At 44.1% G+C, this 22,929-nt stretch overlaps 1 protein-coding gene and 1 long non-coding RNA gene across 2 annotated transcripts in view; both read left to right on the forward strand.

The window, feature by feature from the left end:
- Positions 1–1,940, forward strand: part of GLB1 (galactosidase beta 1) — a 126,636-nt gene extending 124,696 nt beyond the window's left edge. The window contains exon 17 of the mRNA XM_063612620.1: positions 1,428–1,940. The gene's annotated coding sequence lies outside the window, so the exon portion shown is untranslated. The remainder of the gene's footprint in view (positions 1–1,427) is intronic.
- Positions 1,941–19,486: 17,546 nt separating this feature from the next.
- On the forward strand, positions 19,487–22,345 carry LOC134731821 (uncharacterized). The gene is made up of 3 exons (XR_010114424.1): positions 19,487–19,603; positions 20,118–20,231; positions 22,244–22,345. It is a non-coding gene; the product is annotated as an uncharacterized lncRNA (long non-coding RNA).
- The last annotated feature ends 584 nt before the right edge of the window (positions 22,346–22,929 follow it).

Raw genomic sequence — 22,929 nt, forward strand, 5'->3', positions numbered from 1 at the left:
GGCAAGACCTCATCTCTACTAAAAATACGAAAATTAGGCCAGACGCGGTGACTCACACCTGCAATCCAAGCACTTTGGACCAAGGCAGGTGGATCACCTGAGGTCAGGAGTTCGAGACCAGCCTGGCCAACATGGTGAAACCCCATCTCTACTCAAAAATACAAAAATTAGCCGGGCATGGTGGCAGTCACCTGTAATCCCAGCTACTCAGGAGGCTGAGGCAGGGGAATCGCCTGAAAGCGGGAGGTGAAGGTTGCAGTGAGCCGAGATTGCGCCACTGTACTCCAGCCCGGGCAACAAGAGTGAGATTCTGTCTCAAAAAAGAAAAAAAAAAAATTAGCTGGATGTGGTGGTGCATGCCCATAGTCCTATCCACTCAAGAGGCTGAGGTAGGAGGATCACTTGAGCCCGGGAGGCAGAGGTTGCGGTGAGCTGAGATCACACCACTGCACTCCAGCCTGGGTGGCAGGGCCAGACCCTATCTCAAAAAAAAATAGAATTGCACTTAGAATTTGCAGATTTATCATCCCTCCTGTCCTCTCTCTCTTCCCGTCTCCACCTTACGCTACCTACTTTCTTTATCTGTCATTGTCAGTCTGTTTATCTTTGTTTCTCAGTAAATCCAGTTTATTCAGAATGAAATTGTTTAGCGCTAATCCGAGGTGGGGTTTTTTTTCACTGTTTCCCCAACAAGAAATGTCTTCTGTCAAATGACACAAATAGGAAATGATCTCATGTGGTCTTTATTTCTCTCCTTTTTGAAAAAGAAGTCATTTTCTGAAATCACCTTTTTAGTCAGTCTGAGGGATCCTGACTGGTCTGTGGTAGCACACACAGCCAGTGGGGACCATCAGCACATGGGCTGCAAGGAAAATTGCCCCGATGTCCAGACGGTGGGGCCAGGTGGTTTCTGGGTTTTGGCCTAGCCCCTGCTCTTGGTCTGACTGAGCAATACTTCCCCAGGTGTCCCTTGCCCTTCAGCCCACTGGCCCTGACCTTTGTTAGAAGTGGATGCCCAGCAGCTTTCTGGTTGTCTGTGAATGCCCGGTAAAGATTCTGAACTGATGCCTCACCAGGCAGTTGCTCTGTTTGCACCACAAGGGGCTTTCCCACATGTGAGCAGGCCTCCCACCAGCTTCATTCCTCCAGACTCCCAAACCAGCAGCACTGTCTCCTAAGATAGAACAGGATGGGCTTTGAGGACAGAAACCCAGGGTCACGTTCCTGCTCCATCACTTTCCATCAGCATGGTCTCGGGCAAGGGAATCGTGTAAGTCTAAATTTCTTACTCTCCTAAATGTGGTGCCCACCTTGTGGGGTTTTAAAATTAAATGAGGTCATCATAAAAGTACCTTGTATAGCACTTGCCATGTAGTAGCTGCTTACTAAATGCTAGTTTGAGTCTTTCTTATCATATTCCACCACAGAAGCAGGTAACTGATCATCTGGAAACCTGGGGGATAAGAGGAAAAAAATGACACGTGGGATGCTCCATCCTTTCCCTGCATCCCTTTGTGTTCGGTTCGACAACTTGGTTCTCCTCCTGACCAGCCACTGTGCTTGGCTGAGGACCCAAAGGTGAAGGAGACAGTCTAGTATAAAACATGACACAGACCAGACCCGAAGGGGAGGAAGAGGTCCTGTAGAAAAGGTGAAGGGGCATCATTCACCAAGCTTCTCCAGCATTAACCAGAGACTGCTGGAGGGCAGCGTGAGCCTACGGAAAAGAATCAACATCCAGGGTTTGGACTTAAAGGCCCTGGTGTGGACTTCTTCAGTGCTCCGATTCCTTAAAGATTCTGTTGGCTTGTTCTCAAAACGTAAGCAACTTTCCAGTGCCAACATATTGAATTCCTTGCCCACAGGGCATTTCTCATCATCATGTGTTGCAATGTGTGCTGTTGTCTGTTGCTGCATAATAAACCAGTAAGTCTGCTCAAGTGGCATGAAGCAACTATTTTGTTACGCACATGATTCTATGGATCAGGAATTTGGACAGCCCAGCAAGGATGGCTTGTCTTTGTTCTGTGACGTTGGGGCTTCTGCTGGGTACCAGAACCATCTGGCAATTCCTTCACTCACTTTCCTGGTATTTGGGCTGGGATGACTTGAAGTTTAAGGTCACTTAGGACAGTCAACAGAGCATCTACAAGTGGTCTTTCCATGTGACTTGGGCTTATAACACAGTAGCTGGGTTCTGATGGCATGTTCCAGAAGGGAGCTTCCAGAGAGTGAACGTTGCAACGGAAGCAGGTGGAAGCTGCATGGCCGTTTAAAGCCTAGGCGCAGAAGTCACATAGCATCAGTCCACTGTTCTCTACTGGTCAAAGCAGTCATAACCCAGATTCAAGGGGAGGAAACACAGATCCCCATCCTTGGATGGGAGAAATGACAAAGAATTTGTGGCCATTTTTAAGAAATCATCACATGTGCACCCAGTGCTATGTTGTAGCACACTCCAATTTGTGTATTTCTGTCCATTCCACTAAAGGTCTGAAAGCCCAGCAAGCATGAAATGAGGTCCAAGGCCCCACTGGTAAGGAGCAGGAGGCCATTGGCCAAGTGGTTCATTTAGCCTGTGTTTAGTGAATTGGATCCCTTTGTCTCTTTTGCAAATTGCCAGGCCCCTGGTGGTCTCACCAGATATTAACTGAGGGGAATTAACTGGACACAGTCAGGAAATCCACTGTGTGAACCCCCCACCAGTCAGAGTTTATGGAGGTATGAGATGATGGGCACTGCACACAAAGCTCAGTGTGGTTTCTTTGTTTCTTATCTTTGGGTGAAATCTTTTGATTTGATTTCTGATCAAGAGGTGTAGTCTGCCCAATTTACTTCAACTTTCTTTAATTTTTACTAAGCAATACGATTATTATTATTATTATTATTATTATTTTTAGACAGAGTCTCACTCTGTTGCCCAGGCTGGAGTGCAGTGGCGCGATCTCAGCTCACTGCAAGCTCCACCTCCCGGGTTCATGCCATTCTCCTGCCTCAGCCTCCAGCGTAGCTGGGACTACAGGCGCCTGCCACCACGCCCGGCTAATTTTTTGTATTTTTTAGTAGAGAGGGGGTTTCACCATGTTAGCCAGGATGGTCTCGATCTCTTGACCTCGTAAGCCGCCCTCCTTGGCCTCCCAAAGTGCTGGGATTACAGGCTTGAGCCACCGCGCCCAACTGCAACAGGATCTTTTTACCAGAGTGCTTTGGCTGTCATGGACCACTTGACCTCTTTTCTGGGGCCTTTGAAATCAGGAAGTGTCCCAAGAAGTGCCCAGTGACGAGTCCCCAGGGTTTCAGGGTGTATCCCTTCTAGTGTGATGGATAAGCCCCTCAGCATTTAACTATTTTAGTAGGTGGGTTTTGTTTTGTTTTGTTTTTTCATTTACCCAATAGACATTCATTCAATACTTACTCTAAACCCCATGCCACTGTGTAGGACACATTTCTTGCCCCTCAGGGAGCACACAGATCTATTAATGAACAATGTAGAATTGTGAGGGGTAGACAATGACAGGGATGAGATCAGAGTGCTGTGAGCATGCTGAATCCAGTCTTAAACTTGATGTGGAGCAGAGACTGGTCAGGGCAGGCTTCCTGGAGTTGAGCCAGGTGAAGAGTAAGAGAAGAAGGGGAAAAGATAGGCATGAGTAGAGCAGAAAGTGCTCTTCAGAGGGAAGCAGCATCTGGAGAGATCCAGGGTCTGGAGAGACAATGGAGAATTCCAGAAATTGGTGACATGTACCTCAATCTGGCTGGGGTTGGAATGAACAGAGATGAGGCAGGAGAGATGCAGGGATCAGAGCTATCTCCAACCAGATTGTAGTATCCTGAAAAATTGGTTATTTTCACACATCTTTTGTCCTCTGAAGTTTCTAGGTTCATGTCTTCAACTTTGATGGTGCTTAATAAGAATAATAACATTCATAAAGTGGCTTTAGTGTGTTATTTTGCATACAGTATCTCATTCAGTCTTTATAAGAACCTTTAGAAGAAACAGGGTGGGTGGCATGCAGCTCAGTTTACAGTTTAGGAAAATCAAGAGGTAGGAAGAATTGTGATTTACACAAAATCAGGGGCCTGAAACTCAGACCCAAGTCTCTTGCCTCCAAATCCCACACTCTTCTCACTATGCCTTGATTGAGCTGCAAGGACAAAGTTTTATATTCGAGAAAACTCACAGCACAGAATAACAATATTTCATCCTTGCCTGACATGACAGATCAGATCTGAGCTGTGGCCCCACGTTTTGGTGATTGACCCATGAGTCTTGTGTGTGTCTCTGGTGAGCAGAATGCCTGGTATATGTGGGTCCCCAGTGGACACACGTCAGGGAGCAAGCAATCCTCCACACTGGAAGATGGCTTGTTCACAAGGCTGGGCATCCCTCTCAGACAAAACCCACCATCATATCTCTTCTGGTTTAATTCATGTTTTGACACTCAGCAAATTCCCCCAGGAACTTAGCTGAAGAGTTTCGTGAGCCAGAAGTGCCTCGGAAAGAAGTCAGCAGAGAGAAGGTACATGGAACTCTATTCATAATTGAGCAGGCAAATGATGACTCTTGGTTTTTCTCTGGAGGGGAGCTCTTCCTTGAGGTGAAACAGGGGCTGAGGAGACATGAGAGAGGGCAGAGAAGCACCACAGACTGACATCAGCCTGAGGCCTTCTGATGCTAAGAACATCACAACTTCCCTGATGGGCAACTGGGTTCATCTGTCCACTGTCTGCCATGATTGGCAGATATCAACAAGCCATTTGCAAAGTCCAAAGAACAAGTATGGTAAAATACTCAAGAAACTCTCTGAAGAGTTTATTTGTAGTGGACCAGAGGTCACTGTGCTGCTGCCAGCACCCCACCCCCACCCCAGTGATCTTGATAAGTCTTTCATGGTTTTGTACTCCAAAATTGTGATTACCTGGAACCAAACCTTCCCATGCCAAAGGCTTCCACTAGATGGGATTTTTGCAGTACTAAATATCTACAAGAAAAAAAGAGCTTGTAGAAAAAACAGTTGTTAGGTGGAGGACTAGTTTTATCTAGCTTTCTATTAAAAGCTTCTGTGATTGCCTGATAGGCTGATAACAGGAAGATATTATTGAAATACATATTCCAGATCCTGTCCTGAAGTCACTGCAGATTCATCTCAGTTCATTGCAAACTCTACAGAAGCCAACCTGGTAAAGATGGAATTCTGATTGTTCAGGAGACAGTAGTGGAGGATAGAGAGAAGAGACTGAGATTAACTGTCTGGTTTTCTTTCCACTCTGGGCACCAGAATTTTGCCTCTTAATAGCTAGGAAGAGCTGCCCATCTCAAGAATTCAGATAGAGCAATGCTTTTGAAAGCAGCCAACTCTTCACTCTGATATAAAACCTCAGTGCCCATGTTATCTGAATAGTAACATATGTAGAATGTGAATACCATACAGCAGGTGTGAACTGAACTTTCAGTCCCTCCTCACTGAGCAGGACATTTCAACAACACGTTGGTCCCAACTCTTCTCCTTTCTCTTAGTGACCAATTTTGCCATTTTCTGCTCCCATGTTTTTTATACACTGAAATTTCCCCTTCTTCATTTCAGTGAGCCTATCACTTAAGTCCTTGGTCTTTGCACCTTAAAAGTCTCTAAGATCCTTTTTTTTTTTTTTTTTTTTTTTGAGATGGAGTCTTGCTCTGTCACCCAGGCTGTAGTGCAATGACGTAATCTTGGCTCACTGCAACCTCCGCCTCCTGGGTTCAAGCAATTCTCCTGCCTCAGCCTCTCAAGTAGCTGGGACTCAGGCATGCACCACCACACCCAGCTAATTGTGTTGTATTTTTTAGTACAGATGGGGTTTCACCATGTTAGTCAGGTGGTCTCGAACTCCTGACCTCAAATGATTCAGCTGCCTCAGCCTCCCAAAATCCTGGGATTACAGGCGTGAGCCACCGTAGCCAGCCTCTAAGATCCATTCTTTATGGAAATGTTATTAAGCTCCAATATTCTCTACAAAAATGCTTGTAGCCCGCATCTCTTTGTTAAATCCAGGACAACTTTCATTCATTCATTCATTCATTCAACTATTAGGGTGTACCTAATACATGCTAGGCATTGAGAATAAAATGATAACCACTTTATCACCCCATCTCTCAGTCTCTTTTTAAAAGAGTATTGAGATACTATCAATAGCAATAATAATAAAAACATGACCCATGCCTTCAAAAGGTTTAGTTAGTAGGAGAGATAAGTAAATAGACAGTGCAATGCAGTCTCATGGGCACCATAGTGAGAGACAGTACAGAGTGGTAGAGCAGCACAAGAGGGGTTCACAATCCAGGCCTGGGCAGCCAGGCATTCTGTCTTACTGCAGAGCCAAAGACAGAGCTTTATGTGCACGTGCTTTACGGAGGGGATGCTCTAAGAAGAAAGGGAGTGAAGGAAGGGTGCAGGGCAAGAGAGTAAAAGTAAGCAAGGAGACTATTTTCAGCTTAAACCAACTGTTTGGTTCATGATTCGGCTGTGTGGTTCTTCTGGTCTGGAACAGGCTCCACTGATGTTGGCTTGCCTCCCTCGTGTATCTAGCCTAGGTCAGATCAGGCTGCTAGTTCCAGAGAAACTCACACACACTAATTTCACCACAAAGTTGGATGCACCTTGAGTCAAGAGGGCCAGTCTTTTAACCTTCCATCCATGTCAGCCGGCCATTGGCTGCAGGCTGCCACTGGTGGGAGTGGAGGACTACTTGTACTGTGGGGAGGTAATAGGGAGTTGGCCATAAAAAAAGAGAAGAGGGCATCTGTGTGCTGTTAGCAGCCAATGCTCACGGTAGCTGGGGACTGGGTACACCAGTCTATAAAGGAAAGTTGGGTGGGCATCATCAGCATCTGCTATTGCTCTCTAAACTGAGACTTGAGTGATGAGCAATAGTTGGTCAGGTGAACAGTAGGGGAAGAGTATTCCAGGTTAAAGAAACAGTCTATTACAGCGGTGGCTCACGGCTGTAATCCCAGCAGTTTGGGAGGCTAAGGCGAGCAGATTATCTGAAGTCAGGAGTTCGTGGCCAGCCTGACCAACATGGTGAAACCCGGTCTCTACTAAAAATACAAAAATTAGCTGGGTGTGGTGGTGCACACCTGTAATCCCAGCTATTTGGGAGGCTGAGGCAGGAGTGTCACTTGAATCCGGGAGGCAGAGGTTGCAGTGAGCCGAGATCATGCCACTGTACTCCAGCCTGGGAGACAGAGTGAGACTCCATCTCAAAAAAAAAAGAGAAACGGTCTATGCAGATGGCCAGAACTAACAGAGAGCAAGACCATTCACAGCAACATAGGTGACGGGGATGGGCAGTGTTGAGAACACATGGGGCTGCAATAATATCAGGGAGCTCGATGTGAAGGGTCTTGTATGATTGTGTAAGAAGGAAAATATTTTTGAAGTATTTGCCCAATATTTCTGTATTAGTCAATATAAGCTAAGTTATGTTACATAACAAGCAACACCCAAACCTTAGTAGCTTAAAACAAAAAGATTTATTTCTTATCCTTACTACATGTCCTTTGCCGATCAGTTGGGGTCTCTATTGCCCAGTGTTTTCATTCTGGGACCCAGTCCATAAAGGAAATTTGGATGGGCATCAGCAGCATCTGCTACAGGTCTCCAAACTGAGACCTGAACGATGAGCAGGAGCAGCCGACAGAGCAGCTACCGCCTGAGGCACTGCTTCCATAACTGCCAAAGCAGGCAAAAGGGAACATGGAAAATCACACACTAATGTAAACCTCCACTTGCAAGTGATAACAGAAAAACAAACACATTTTAATTTTTAAAGCATCATTAAAAATAGAGAGTTGTCCAGGCACAGTGGCTCACACCTGTAATCCCAGCACTTTGGGAGGAAAAGGCAGCTGGATCACCTGAGGTCAGGAGTTCAAGATCAGCCTGGCCAACATGGGGAAACCCTGTCTCTAATAAAAAATATAAAAATTAGCCAGACATGGTGGTGCACGCCTGTAGTCCCAGACCAGCTACTTGGGAGGCTGAGGTATGATAATCGCTTGAAGCCCGGAGGTGGAGGTTGCAGTGAGCTGAGATCATGCCACTGCACTGAAATCTGGGTAACAGAGTGAGACTCCATCTCAGAAAATATATATAGAGAAAGTTATCACAAAAGTGATAGAATTCCAATTTATCAAGAAGACACATCAATACTAAACACACGTATGCATAAAAGAAAATATATGTAAAGGTACACCATAAAATTAAAAAATAGGCTGGGCATAGTGCCTCACACCTGTAATCCTAGCCCTTTGGGAAGCCAAAGCAGGCAGATCACTTGAGGTCAGGAGTTCGAGACCAGCCTGACCCACATGGTGACACCCTGTCTCTACTAAAAATCCAAGAAATTAGCTGGGAGTGGTGACAGGCACCTGTAATCCCAGCTACTTAGGAGGCTGAGGCAGGAGAATCGCTTGAACCTGGGAGGCAGAGGTTGCAATGAGTTGAGATTGCACCACTACACTCCAGCCTGGGCGACAGAGCGAGACTCCATCTCAAAAAAATAAAAATAAAAATATAAAGATAGATCAATTCTAAACATGCAGATGCATAAAATAAAATGTATGAAGAAAATTTATACAACCACAAAAAAACTGACAAATCCTCCATCGTACAGCATTAAAAAGCTGATGGAATAGTAAGAAAGAGATAAATAAATCATTCAGAGACACTTCTGCTTTTTTTTTTTTTTTTTGAGACAGAGTTTCACTCTGTCACCCAGGCTGGAGTGCAGTGGCATGAACACAGCTCACTGCAGCCTCAACCTCCTGGGCTCAAGCAGTTCTCCTGCCTCAGCCTCCCAAATAGCTGGGACCACAGATGCAGGCCACTACACCAGGCTAATTTTTTTTTTTTTTTTTTTTTTTTTGAGACAGAGTCTCGCTCTGTCACCTAAGCTGGAGTGCAGTGGCGTGGTCTTGGCTCACCACAACCTCCACCCCCTAGGTTAAAGTGATTCTCCTGCCTCAGCCTCCTGAGTAGCTGGGACTACAGGCACGTGCCACCACACCTAGCTAATTTTTGTATTTTTAGTAGAGACGGGGTTTCGTTATGTTAGCCAGGATGATCTCGAACTCCTGACCTCATGATCCACCTGCCTCGGCCTCCCAAAGTGCTGGGATTACAGGCATGAGCCACCGCTCCCAGCAACACCAGGCTAATTTTAAATTTTTTAATAGAAACTTGGTCTCACTATGTTGCCCAGGCTGGTCTCAAATTTCTGGGCTCAGGTGATCCTCCTGCCTCAGCCCCACAAAGTGCTGGTATTATAGGCATGACCCACCACACCCAGCCACTTTTGCATTTTATTATCCAAAGTAAAATAAGTATGAAACTAAAAACTCTGGAAGGGTTTACCAAAGTTGAGAAGTCTAATAGGAAACTGACCCACATTAAGCTGAGTGGCTCTAGCTGGGGGATGCACTTGTCAGGGTAGGAGTATAACAGATGGAAAGCAAACCCCTTGAATTCCCCCCTGAGCAATGCCCTTGAATTCCCCTCAGAGGAACCCCTCTGAATCTCAGGGGGGTGTAGGGACAAGTACCTTGATGCTGAGCAAGGCAGGAATAACTAACAACTCATCCCTGATAGGTTGCAAGCACAGGCTAGCCCTAGTGTGGATTTATGTTCTAAATTTGTGTCACAGGATTAGTCCAATAAACTTAAGGTGATTAATTAGAGCATTATACGGAACTAATATTGCTGCTACATATCTGACAGAAGCAAACTCAAAATCATCTTGGAATAAGGGTATATTTATCCTAAACTTGGGAAATCCTCACAAATAATATTCAACATCAGGCTAGGAGTGGCAGCTCAGGCCTGTAATCCCAGCACTTTGGGAGGCTGAGGTGGGAGGATTACTTCAGCCGTGGAGTTCAAGACCAGCCTGGGCAACATAGGGAGACCCTGTCTCTACAAAAAAAAAATTTAAAAATTACCTGGGCTTGGTGGTGGTGCATCTGTAGTCCCAGCTACTCAGGGGGCTGAGGTGGGAGGATTACTTGAACTCAGGGGGTCAAGGCTGTAGTGAGCCATGATTGCACCACTGCATTCCAGCCTGGGCAACAGAGTGAGACCCTATCTCAAAAATAATAAGAATTATTATTATTATTATTATTATTATTATTATTTTCAAGGTCAAAGGGTAGCCCCAGCCAAATGTAATCAAAGGCACAATGGAACAAAGCAACATAAGACCATAGAAACAAATCCACATAGGCCTCAGATATTGAAATTATGAGATATATTTTAAAATAAACATTCCTACAATACTTAAATAAAACAACCTTGAAAATATCTACAGGAAGAGAAAACTACAAGGAAGCATCATAGATTTGCAAAAGAACAAAATAACACTTTTGGAACTGCAAAATAAAATAACCAAATTTTAAAACACAACATATGGGTTTGGGAATTGGTTAGATACAGTAGAAGAGAGAATCAGAAAGTGGAATGTAGATCAGAAGAAATGATGTAGAATGTAGCATAGAAAACAAACAAAAAGGAAAACATGAGAGAAAGGTTTAGAGACCCAGAGGATAAAGTGAAATGATTAAACATGTGCTTAATCTGAATTCCAGAAGGAGAAGATAAGATGAAGTAAAGGTAGTATTTGAAGAAATAATGGATGAGGATTTTCTAGAATCAGTGTTTAAGACACCAGTCCATAGATTCAAGAAGCCCAACAGATACCAAACATTTAAACTGAAGTTCACACCTAGACATGTCAAAGTAAAATTGAAGAACACCAGCAACAAATAGAAGCATCTTAAAAGCAGCCAGAGGATAGTCTACTGCCACTTCAAGGGAGTGGCAGTAGACTCAAAGAGGATTTCTCAAGAGTAAAAGCAGAAGACCAAAGATAATACAATGATATATTCAATATACTGAAAGGAAACAAATGCTCACCTAGAATTCTATATCAAATGAAATTCTCCGTCAAGAATGTTGGCAAAATAAAGACATTTTATGATAAACATCAACAGAAACTCTCACTGAAGGGTACACTAAAGTATGTACCTCAGTCAGAAAGAAGATGATTCTAGAAAGTTCTGGGATGTAAAAAAGATTGAAAAGCAAATAGAGTGGTAAGCCTGTGTATAAATGTAAACAAATATTAAATTCATGACATGCAGTAAAAATGGTTAGTGGACCTCATAAGATTGAATTACAATATAACATTGTAATTGTGTAAATTACAACTTGTAAAAACAAGAATTATAAGACAGGAACAATAGAAATACAGTTAAAATTTCTACTTTTGTTGTCTGTCTTTGGGGTTTTTTGTTGTTGTTGTTTGTTTTTGTTTTTTTTTTTTTTTTTTTTTTTTTTTTTTTTTTTTTTTGAGACGGAGTCTCGCTCTATCACCCAGGCTGGAGTGCAGTGGCGCGATCTCGGCTCACTGCAAGCTCCCCGCCTCCCGGGTTCACGCCATTCTCCTGCCTCAGCCTCTCCGAGTAGCTGGGACTACAGGCGCCCGCCACCACGCCCGGCTAATTTTTTGTATTTTTAGTAGAGACGGGGTTTCACCGTGGTCTCGATCTCCTGACCTCGTGATCCGCCCGCCTCGGCCTCCCAAAGTGCTGGGATTACAAGCGTGAGCCACCGCGCCCGGCCTGTTTGTTTTTGTTTTGGTAATGTCTGTAATAAGGGCAAAGGTAATTGGTTGATTTTAAACTTTGAAAATTAAATATACTCCCCCAAAAAGGCAAGGAATGAGAGAAAAAGAAACCTGTAACAGGTAGTACAAATATAATCTATGAAATAAGATTTTTTTTTTTTTTTTGAGGCTGAGTTTCACTCTTGTTGCCCAGGCTGGAGTGCAATGGTCCCATCTCGGCTCACCACAATCTCCACCTCCCGGGTTCAAGCCATTCTCCTGCCTCAGCCTCCCAAGGAGCTGTGATTACAGCCATGCGCTGCCATGCCTGGCTAATTTTGTATTTTTAGTAGAGATGGGGTTTCTCCATGTTGGTCAGGCTGGTCTCGAACTCCCAACCTCAGTTGATTCACTCGCCTCAGCCTCCCAAAGTGCTGGGATTACAGGCGTGAGCCACTGCACCTGGCTGAAATAAGATGTATACAGGACTATCAGAAGCCACATTAATATAAAATAGGGTATATGTAACAGTTAAAAGACCAAGATTGTCAGACTATGTCCTTAATAAACTATGCGTTGTCTATTAGAAATCAAGTTGAAAACATATGAATACCAAGAGGTTGAAAGTAAAAAGATGGAAACAAGTATACCATGCAAGTACAAACCAAAAAACAAACTGATGTAACTTTGTTAGTATCAGGCAAAATATCTTTTCTTTTTCTTTCTTTTTTTTTTTTTTTTGAGATGGAGTCTCGCTCTGCCTCCCAGGCTGGAGTGCAGTGGCGCAATCTCAGCTCACTGCAGCCTCCGCCTCCCAGGTTCAAGCGATTCTCTGCCTCAGCTTCCCGAGTAGCTGGGATTACAGGCATGTGCCATGATGCCTGGCTAATTTTTGTATTTTTAGTTGAAACGGGGTTTCCTCATGTTGGCCAGGCTGGTCTTGAACTCCTGGTCTCAAGTGATCCACCCACATCAGCCTCCCAAAGCGCTGGGGTTACAGATGTGAGCCACCATGCCCGGTCAGTATCAGGCAAAATATCTAACGTAAAAAGAGATACAGAAGATCTTTTCTTTTTTTTCTTTTTCTTTTTTTTTTTTTTTTGAGACGTAGTCTCACTCTGTTACCCAGGCTGGAGTGCAATGGTGCGATCTTGGCTCACTGCAGCCTCCACCTCCCAGGTTCAAGTGATTCTGCCTCAGCCTCCCGAGTAGCTGGGACTACAGGCGTATGCCACCACACTCAGCTAATTTTTGTATTTTTAGTAGAGATGGGATTTCACTGTGTTGGCTAGGCTGGTGTCAAACTCCTGACCTTGTGATCCGCCCACCTCCACCTCCCAAAGTGTTGGATTACAGTCGTGAGCCACCATGCCCGGCCCAGAAGATTTTTTTTTTTTTTTTTTTTTTTGAGACGTAGTCTCACTTTGTCACCCAGGCTGGAGTGCAGTGGCGTGATCTCGGCTCACTGCAACCTCTGCCTCTTGGGTTCATGTAATTCTCCTTCCTCAGCCTCCCAGGTAGCTAGGATTACAGGTGTGCACCAGCATGCCCAGATAATTTTTGTATTTTTAGTAGAGATGGGATTTCACCATGTTGCCCACAGTGGTCTCGAACTTCTGACCTCAAGTAATCCACTTGCCTCAGCCTCCCAAAGTGCTGGGATTAGGGGCATGAGCCACTGCACTTGGCCCTGATGGTTTTTTTGTTTGTTTGTTTGTTTGGTTTTTTTTTTTTTTTGAGAGAGAGTCTCACTCTGTCGCCCAGTCTGGAGTGCAGTGGCATGATCTTGGCTCACTGCAACCTCCGCCTCCCGGGTTCAAGCAATTCTCCTACCTCAGCCTCCCAAGTAGCTGGGATTACAGGCACACGCCACCATGCCTGGCTAATTTTTGTATTTTTAGTAGAGACAGGGTTTCACCATGCTGGCCAGGCTGGTCTTCAACTCCTGACCTTGTGATCCACCCACCTTGGCCTCCCAAAGCTGATGGTTTTAAATTAAGGATTTTAGGATATAGTTTGAGCTGAGGAATATAGAAAGCATTGCATATCAAAACTTGTGAGATACAGCTAACGCTATATTTAGAGGGAAAGTTATAGCCTTAAATGTGTTTATTGGAGAAGAAAGTCTGAAATTTAATGAGCAAAATATCTTCAAGAAGTAAGGAGGGCCCAGTGTGGTGGCTCATGCCTGTAATTCCAGCTACTCAGGAGGCCAAGATGCAAGGATTACTTGAGGCCAGGAATTCCAGGCCAGCCTGAACAACGTAGCAAGATCTTATATTTTAAAAAAATTTAAGTAAGGAGGGAATGGAAAGAGCTGATTAACGGTGCAAAGGTAAAATTAGGAAGAATAAGTGCTAATGTCCTTATTGCACAGTAGGGTGACTATAGTTAACAATAATGTATTGAACATTTCAAAATAACTAGAAGAAAGGATTTTGAGTGTTTTCACTAAAAAAAGATAAATGTTGAGGTGATGGATATGCTAATTATACTGATTTGATCATTACACAAAGTATGCATATATTGAAACATCACATTGTACCCATAAATATGTACAATTATTATGTGTCAATTAAAATTTTTAATTAATTTTTTTCAGAGAAAAAATTTAATCTCTTAAAAGCTTCCTTTTCTTTTCTATTTTTTTTTTTTTTTTGAGACAGGGTCTCACTATGTTACCCAGGCTGGAGTGCAGTGGCACCATCACAACTCACTGCAGCCTTGACCCCCTGGGCTCCAGCCATCCTCCCACTTCAGCTTCCTAAGTAGCTGGGACAACAGGCACATGCCACCATGCCCAGCTAATTTTTTATTTTTTGTAGAGACAGGGTCTCACTATGTTGCCCAGGCTGGTCTCAAAGTCCTATTCTCAAGTAATCCTCCCATCTTGGCCTCCCAAAGCGCTGGGATTACAGGTGTAAGCCACCACTCCCAGCCAAGTGTGCCTTTTTGACAATAAAATTCTACCCTTTCTTATGAAAAAAAAAAAGAAAAAACACCAAAAGAATTTTTTTAATGTGGAAGAAAGAAATACATGTAATACATGTAAAAGCAGAAATTAATGAAATAGAAAAATATGTATTCAATAGAGAACATCAACAAAGTCAACAGTTCTTTATTTTCAAAGACTAATAAGTTGATAAACTCAGGGATGAAAAGTGTTTCCTCACCTCTGTAAGTGTTTTCGCCTAAGAGCTAAAGAAATCTTTCTTTATTAGGAAAGTCTGGACCCACCCTCTGAAACAATGAATGTGACTGTAATCCCAGCACTTTGGGAGGCCAAGGCAGGTGGATCACCTGAGGTTGGGAGTTCGAGACTAGGCTGACCAACATGGAGAAACCTCATCTCTACTAAAAATACAAAATTAGCCGGGCATGGTGGCACATGCCTGTAATCCCAGCTACTCGGGAGGCTGAGGCAGGAGAATCACCTGAACTGAGGCATGGGGGCTGCAGTGAGCCAAGATCATGCCAGTGCACTCCAGCCTGGGCGACAGAGAGACTGTGTCCCAAAAAAAAAAAAGAAAGAAAGAAAGAAAAAAAGAAAACCAGGGTTCAAGGCTAGCCTTTTCTCTTTTACTTCTTTCTTTCCCCTTCTCCTTTCCCTTCCCTCTCAACACCATCTCAGATCTATCACATGTAATGTTACTTCCGTTGGCCAAGCAAGGCCTCCGTCAGGCATAGCTACCTCTCTCTGCCGAGTTGTTGCAAAGATTATTCTGCCTTGGGTTTGTTCATCCATTGAAGGAAAGGGAAGAAAGCAGGCTTGGACTTTTTGCCGTCTGTTACAAAACTCCTATTGTATCAGAGTCCCATGAATCCCTCTGCTGCAGGAGTCCACGATGTAAGAGCTTCTCTCCCTCTTCAACAATTGAAACAGGAAATTTGATTTTTTGTTTTTTAATTTTGATGCTGTTTCTGTGGGAAAGGGTGAGGATGGATTGTTCTTTGCAACTCTCACTTAAAGAAAATGTCTCCTAATTCTCCTTTATCTTCATGCCAAAAGTGTTGTGTCACATCCCAGGGTTGTGTCTGCATGTGGACCAAGGCAGCCTGCAAGAGTTCCCATGAACCAGCCACTGAGGGGAAAGGGTAGGATGGTTTCCCACACCAGCTTGAGCAGCAGGAAGCAGAAAAGGCCCTCGATAGCTCCAGTAAGTCTTCTGAGGCCACGGAGAAGAACAAGAGAAAATCGAGTATTTCCCATGTCCCAAAAGGAGTGCTAAGAATCTCACAGTCAGTTTGTTTATGGCAAATGTCCCCCTCCAAAAGGAGCCTGCTGTTTTTCACCCCAACTGTGGACATTAAGACAGTTCTGTCACCCAAACGTTTTCGAGATAATGGGCATTTTCCTGTTTTGGTGACACCTTTTCTTCGTACTGTACCTCTACTCTCCCATCAGCTTAACCACAGTATCATAACGTGGCCATCACGTACCTTCTGCGGTATATAGTCCCGTGATCACTCAACAATGGTTAGCGATAATAACAATAACCAAAAGAGAAGAGAAATGCCCCTGCTTTAATGAGGCAAAGGGCGTGTAAATATCCATGGCACTGTGTCTGAAATTCAGACATAAGGATTAGGACCATGTTGGCAAAAAATTCTGTGGGCTTTGGGGGCAGAAGAGGACATGAATAGGACAGATAGTAAACTCTCCCATGCCTCCCAAGAGCTAGTTTCCCCTGAACGGTGTCAGTGCAGAGGCTGTCAGTCTTCTCGGATGACATCCCTCTCTATGGCACTTAGCTTACAATATTGTAGTTCTTTGTTTACCACTGATTGAGGGAGACTTCATGACAAGTGGCATAGGATTTTAATTCTCATATTCATGGTACCAAGGACAGCACATCTAGCCCATAGTAGGTCCTCAGTCAAGGCTTCCATGACTCCATTCACAGACTGAGAGGGAGTCTACATGTTTCCTTTCAGCAGGTCTAACACAGATGTCAGCTGAGGTGACCCTTTGCTTTAAAAATCTAGATAAGATTTGGCCAGGCACAGTGGCTCACGCTTGTAATCCCAGCACTTTGGGAGGCCGAGGCAGGTGGATCACTTGAGGTCAGGGGTTTGAGACCAGCCTGGCCGACATGGTGAGAAACCTCGTCTCTACTAAAAATACAAAAATTAGCCAGGTGTGGTGGTGGGCGCCTGTAATCCCAGCTACTCGGGAGGCTGAGGTAGGAGAATCGCTTGAACCTGGAAGTGGAGAGTGCAGTGAGCCGAGATTGCGCCACTGCACTCCAGCCTGGGCCACAGAGCAAGACTCTATCTCGAAAAAAAAGAAAAAATCTAGATAAGGTTTGTCTTTAAAACCTTCCCACAATTTCTGTGAACCCCTGGAAGGCTCACTTTCTCATGGTTTCCTCGGTCTAGACATTCTGCCGCTGCCTCCACTGAATCCATTCAGTTCATGAACGATCTCACCATCCTACACATTCTTTTGCAGTATCTTGACTCAAATGTGAAACAGAGTCCCTTGAATTTCACAAAAAGCTTATCCACATCAGGCCTCTTTAATGTGTAGAAACTTTACAGAAGCTTTAAAGAGATGGAGGAGGAGGTGCGGTCTACAGTGTCACAGCACAAGCTCAATAGTATTGACTATCAAATATCCCAGTTTCTAAAAGATATTCTACCACCATCCATTTTCTTGATCATCCTTTTGCCTTCACTCTTCTCTTCTTTGTCCACCCCCACCTCTGAATTTCTAATAATTTTAAAATTAAACCTGTCCCATCTATATTCCTGAAATGACACATCCTTGCCTTTCTTCTCCACGTCCAGCTTCTGAGAAGGGGCCCTAAGAAGCATGAGGCTTCCACAGGCTAAGGGGGAGGGAAAGAGGAGTCAGAAAGGAAGCAGAAGAGTTGGGAGCTTCCCGGAGAAGAGTCCGGGCACTGCTGCCTCCCATGGCCAAGCCCTTGGGATAAGGAAGCACAATAAAATCCCCAGTCAGGTTTTGGGATGTGAGAAAATAGGGCTTTGGGGCCACGTTTCCAATGTCAAGCTTGGGGAGGAAGCAATATCCCTGAGTTCTCCATCACAGTGCAAGGGCAGATGCAACACAGTGTGGGTTGTGTCTGCATGTGGACCAAGGCAGCCTGCAAGAGTTCCCATGAACCAGCCACGGAGGGGAAAGAGTAGGATGGTTTCCCACACCAGCTTGAGCAGCAGGAAGCAGATAGGGCCCTCGATAGCTCCAGTAAGTCTTCTGAGGCCACAGAGAAGAGCAAGAGAAAATGGAGTATTTCCCATGTCCCAAAAGGAGTGCCAAGGGATCTGAGTGAGACATGGCCCGGTATGTGGGAATGGATCAACTTAGCAGGTGACTTCACAGATGGATGGTTGAGGCCCAGACAGGATGCAGTTACAGGGAGGAGCTGACATCAGTAAATCATAAAGAACAGAGTCACACCGGCAAAACTGCAACACCAGATATTACTGAGGAAAGGGGGGATGGGTGAAACGCTGAATTAACTGAGATTAAGCCTCTGCCTTCTAGGGGAAATGAGGTCTGAAAACAAAAATGAAGTTCGGTTCTAGAAGGAAGTTTACCGTTGACACCCATGTTTCTCTCTCCTAACACCATTGGGCAGGAGCCACCTCCCTGGTGTCAGCAAATGTTTTACAATCTGTTGTTCTTTCTTAGTGGGTGTTACTTTATTCTCCTCCAGATAGATCATCATGTTTATTTAAAAGTATTTTCCACACTATCCTATTACGGTGATTTCATCTCAAGTGAGCTGCTGTTTGGATTGTTGATCTCGTTCATTGTTTTAGAATTATATTTCTTCCTTGGGCTATGGAACTGTGGCATGCAACTCATTTTAAATGGGAGATTTTCTATTTGTTTGTAAATATTTGTTGCTCTTTCTCTCGCAGTCTCTCTCTCTTTCCCTCTTTCTCTCCTTTTCTACTAATCCATTTTTGTATAGGAATTTTGAAGTTGCCCCTGTACTGGGTATTGCTGATGTCCTACCAAAAATCCTATATCTGCTTGTGCACAGCTCCCCTACCTGCTGTGAGGGTTGGTTGCTCCCTTCCCCCAGAGAACTATTTGTTTAATGGGAAAATGCCTCACTGACATACGGATAAAAAAGGCCAGACCCAGCCAGGGGCAGTACCTCATGCCCCTGTAACCCCAGCACTTTGGGAGGTCAAGGTGGGAGGATCATTTGAGCCCAGGAGTTTGAAACCAGCCCAGGCAACATAGTGAGACCCCATCTCTGCAAATTAAAATTTAAAAATTATTTGGGCATGGTGGTGTATGCCTGTAGTCTCAGCTACTCAGGAGGCTGAGGTGGGAGGAGCACTTGAGCTTGGGAGGTTGAGGCTGCAGTGAGCCATGATCATGCCACTGCACTCCAGCTTGAGTGACAGAGTGAGACCCTGTCTCAAAAATAAAAATAAAGAGGTGACACTCTTTGCCTCAAAGTGGGATTCATTCTGTCATGTAATTCATGCTCCAAAACCTCCATGAGATCAAGCTGGGGCTAGACTCCAGGAGGGAACTTGTGATGGTTAATTTTATGTGCCAACTTGACTAGGTTACAGGGTGCCCAGACATTTGGTCAAACAGCATTCTGGGTGTGTCTGCGTGGGTGTATCTGGATGGCACTAACATTTGAATTGGTAAATTGAGTGAAGCAGATCACCCACCCTAATGTGGGTGGGTCTCATCCAATTAATTGAGGGTCTGAATAGACCCTTTCATGAGTAAGAGGGGACTCCTCCTGCCTGACTGACTTGAGCTGGGACATCAGTCTTTTCCTGCCTTCAGACTTTTAACGGAAACATCAACTCTTCTAGAGTCTCAAGATGGCCAGCTTTTGGACTTACACCATAGGCTGTCCTGGTCCTTAGGTCTTTGGACTGAGGCTGGAACCACATCCTCAGCTCTCCTGGATCTCCAGCTTGGCAACTGCAGGCCTTGGGACATTTCAGATTCCATAATCAAGTAAGCAAATTTTTTATGATATTTATAAATTTATGGATATAGATAGACAATATAGACACAGCTATAGATATGGATATAGATACAGATATATTGATGATATAGATATAGATATAGATATATATCCTATTAGTTATGATTCTCTGGGGAACCCTAATACAGAACACGTTCTTACTTAGCTTCTTCCCCTTCCTGGTCCTATTTCTTTCCCTCCCTCCCCCTCTCCAGGAAGCACCTCAAATAAATCACTGGCACTAGAATCCCTGCCTCAGATTCTGCTTCTCAGGAACCCAGTCTAAGACTCCTTCCAGTTAGCAGCCTAGAGTTGCAATCCAAAATCAGGTCTTCTGTTAGTGGTTTGAATCTCATATCCTGTAATGGTTTGGGCATACCACAGTTCTAGCTGTTGAGCAGTGAGCTTAGGGGTTGCTTCAAATCTTAGTCATGAGTTTGTGTTTATCCTCCAACCTAACAAGGCCTACAGCTGCCAACCAGCAGTTTCTTTGTCTCTTTGCAGATGAGGAGCAGCTCTGCCTTGCTCTAGCCTCTGACTGCGGCCCCCCTCCCCATATTAGATGGAGCAGAGTTACCCTACAAGATCTAAGCTCCTGGAAGCTGCTGCCTGCTTCAGGTGCCAAAACCCAGAGGACTTACAATCTCAGCTTTGCTCAACACTTTGCTTCTATTCCCTAATTCTTGTCCTCAGAGATGCTTAATCCTATTTGTTTGTTTTTTTTAAATAGTATTTATTTTTCATCGATGTACAATTTACATGCCATAAAACATGTAGACTTTTAAGTGTATAGTACAATTAGTTTTGATAAATTTATATTAGGTTGGTGCAAACATAATTGTGGTTTTGGCCATTGAAAGTAATGGCCAAAACCACAAACCACAATTAGGCCAGGTGTGGTGGCTCATGCCTGTAATCCCAGCACTTTGGGAGGCCCAGGCAGGTGGATCACTTGAGGTCAGGAGTTCGAGACCAGCCTGGTTTTGAATGTGGCAAAACCCCATCTCTACTAAAAAATACAAAAATTAGCTGGATGTGGTAGCATGCATCTGTAATCCTAGCCGCTGGGGAGGCTGAGGCATGAGAATCGCTTGAACCCAGGAGGTGGAGGTTGCAGTGAGCCAAGATTGCACCACTGCACACCAGCCTGGGCAACAAAGTGAGACTCCTTCTCAAAAAAAAAGCAATTATGTTTGCACTAACCAAATATATATATATGCACACACACACAGGTCACCCACATCCAATAAGATAGAGAATTTCCGTCATCCAGAGTGTTCCCTTGCACTCTATTTTAGTGGGATTTTAAGGAATCAGAGAGACCGATGGGGTTCAAGAGGATATTTATTAATCATTTATGTGCACCAGCCCTGTCGGATTAACATCCAAAGGACTGAGCCCCGAACAAAGAGTTAAGTTATCTTTTAAGCATTTCGTGGGTGAGGGGAGATCTGTGCAGGGGGAAGCCTACTACAGAAGTGAGAAAGACAGTTATTCAATTGAGACATGCATTACATCATTTCTTACTTTTCAAGGAAAAACATGTTTTGCGACTTAAGTTTATCTGTCTAGTGACCTTGCAGCTACACAGCTAGGGAAACAGGGTCTTCACAATGCCTGTGAAGGGAGGAGAGATAAGGCTCACTAGCCACAGAAAAACAGGCAGTTTGTAAAGGACTCCAGCTCTTTCTCTTTCTTAGGGGAAATTGGGTTTTCTTACATACAACTGAGTTTCTGGTACACACTCTTTAATTTCTCTTAATTCCTGTTCCGTTCCCCGCTTTGGTGCTTTTTATAACAGAGATGTTAATAGAAAGCACCACTATTTGCCACCTCCTCATGGAGCTGAGCTTCTTCTAAACAGCAGCAGCTGGTATCTGGTTAATGTCATCAACTGCGCGGTAGTGTGTCGGGCTACTATTGCCTCCATAGTTGACTGAATACTACTAATAAACAGGGATAAAAGGCAAGGGAGGATGAAGGAGATGCCAAGAATAAGCAAGAACCCACTAATGAGGGTTCTGAATCCTCGAAAGGCTGAGAACCATCCTTCAAACAAGGAATCTGGGGACCACCTGGACCAAGTCTGAACTGGAACATGGGCTAACTTGCATATTCTAGCTGTGATTTCCATGACAACTCAGCCATTATCATCGATTTCTAGGCAACAGTTGGTTAAATTAAATTTTCCACATACTCCTCCTTCCAAGGCTAAGAGGTAATCTAAAGCCAGCCTATTTTGATATATAGCATTCCTCATTTGTGTTGCTTGGATTGCCAATAAATCTAGTGCCTTTGATGTTTCATTGGTTATGATTTCAAGGACTGCCTGCAACCTTATGATGTGGTTGAGCATATACATGGGGGTACGGTACCCCCATGACCTGTGTTGCACCCAGGTAGCTGGTCCATAGTATTTAATGATTCTTTCAGGAGGCCATTCATTATTTTTCCAGTCTCCTATGTCCACATCTTTTTGATATTTGTGTCTATTTTTGTGATTATGCTTCTTCTAGTTTCTCTTTTATTTTTATCATAAACTGGATATCTTAAGAGTTCCCCTTGCTTTGGAGGAATTAGAAAGAAGGATGGCTTGATTGTTTTTAACACACATGTTCCTGTCCATTTAGCCAGCAGTTGCCGACATGCCCATGTTCCACAGAGCCAGTATAGGCCAGAGGGTGCCTTCCAGGCAGTTGGAGCCTCTAGCTGATGCCAAGAGTGGCTTAGAGTAGAGAATCAAGAGAAAGAGTTTGGATCTGGTAAGTAGGAGTTGTTCTGGGTGTTTCTCCATGGAGTTTTGTTTTTAGTCTCATCATAATACTGTTGCCCTAGGCAGGTTGTTTCTCCTACTGCCTCTGTGAAAGCCTTTCCCCATCAGGCGATACAGTACTTTCCAATTATGGAGGCTTTTAACAACCAAATACTGGCTGAGGCTGTTGGTTTACTGGCAGGGTTAGGCGAAGTGAAGTTATCTTGTGGCATTAATTCCTTTGCCTCCCATGGCCACTGGTTCTTCATATTAGTTCCTCCACATACATAGCATGAGGAAATTCCTAAGCTGCCAGCTATGTTTTCAGCTAGCTGAGCAAATAAGTTTTTGGTTGATGGAGGAAGCTCGGGCACTGGCTGATTAAATGCTTATAGAATGACTTATGGACCTGGAATTGCGGGGTTGGATGCTTTTGAGTCCTTCTAGTCTTTTTGACAATTAGTAGTGAAAGTCCAAGGCCTGCTCCTTGCCTATCAACTTGTAATAGTACTGTCTGTCCTATAGACCAAAAAGGTAGCTCTGGCTTTAAGATAGTAAAATTTA

Source organism: Symphalangus syndactylus, chromosome 1 (assembly GCF_028878055.3).
Source record: "Symphalangus syndactylus isolate Jambi chromosome 1, NHGRI_mSymSyn1-v2.1_pri, whole genome shotgun sequence".
Classification (NCBI taxonomy): domain Eukaryota; kingdom Metazoa; phylum Chordata; class Mammalia; order Primates; family Hylobatidae; genus Symphalangus; species Symphalangus syndactylus.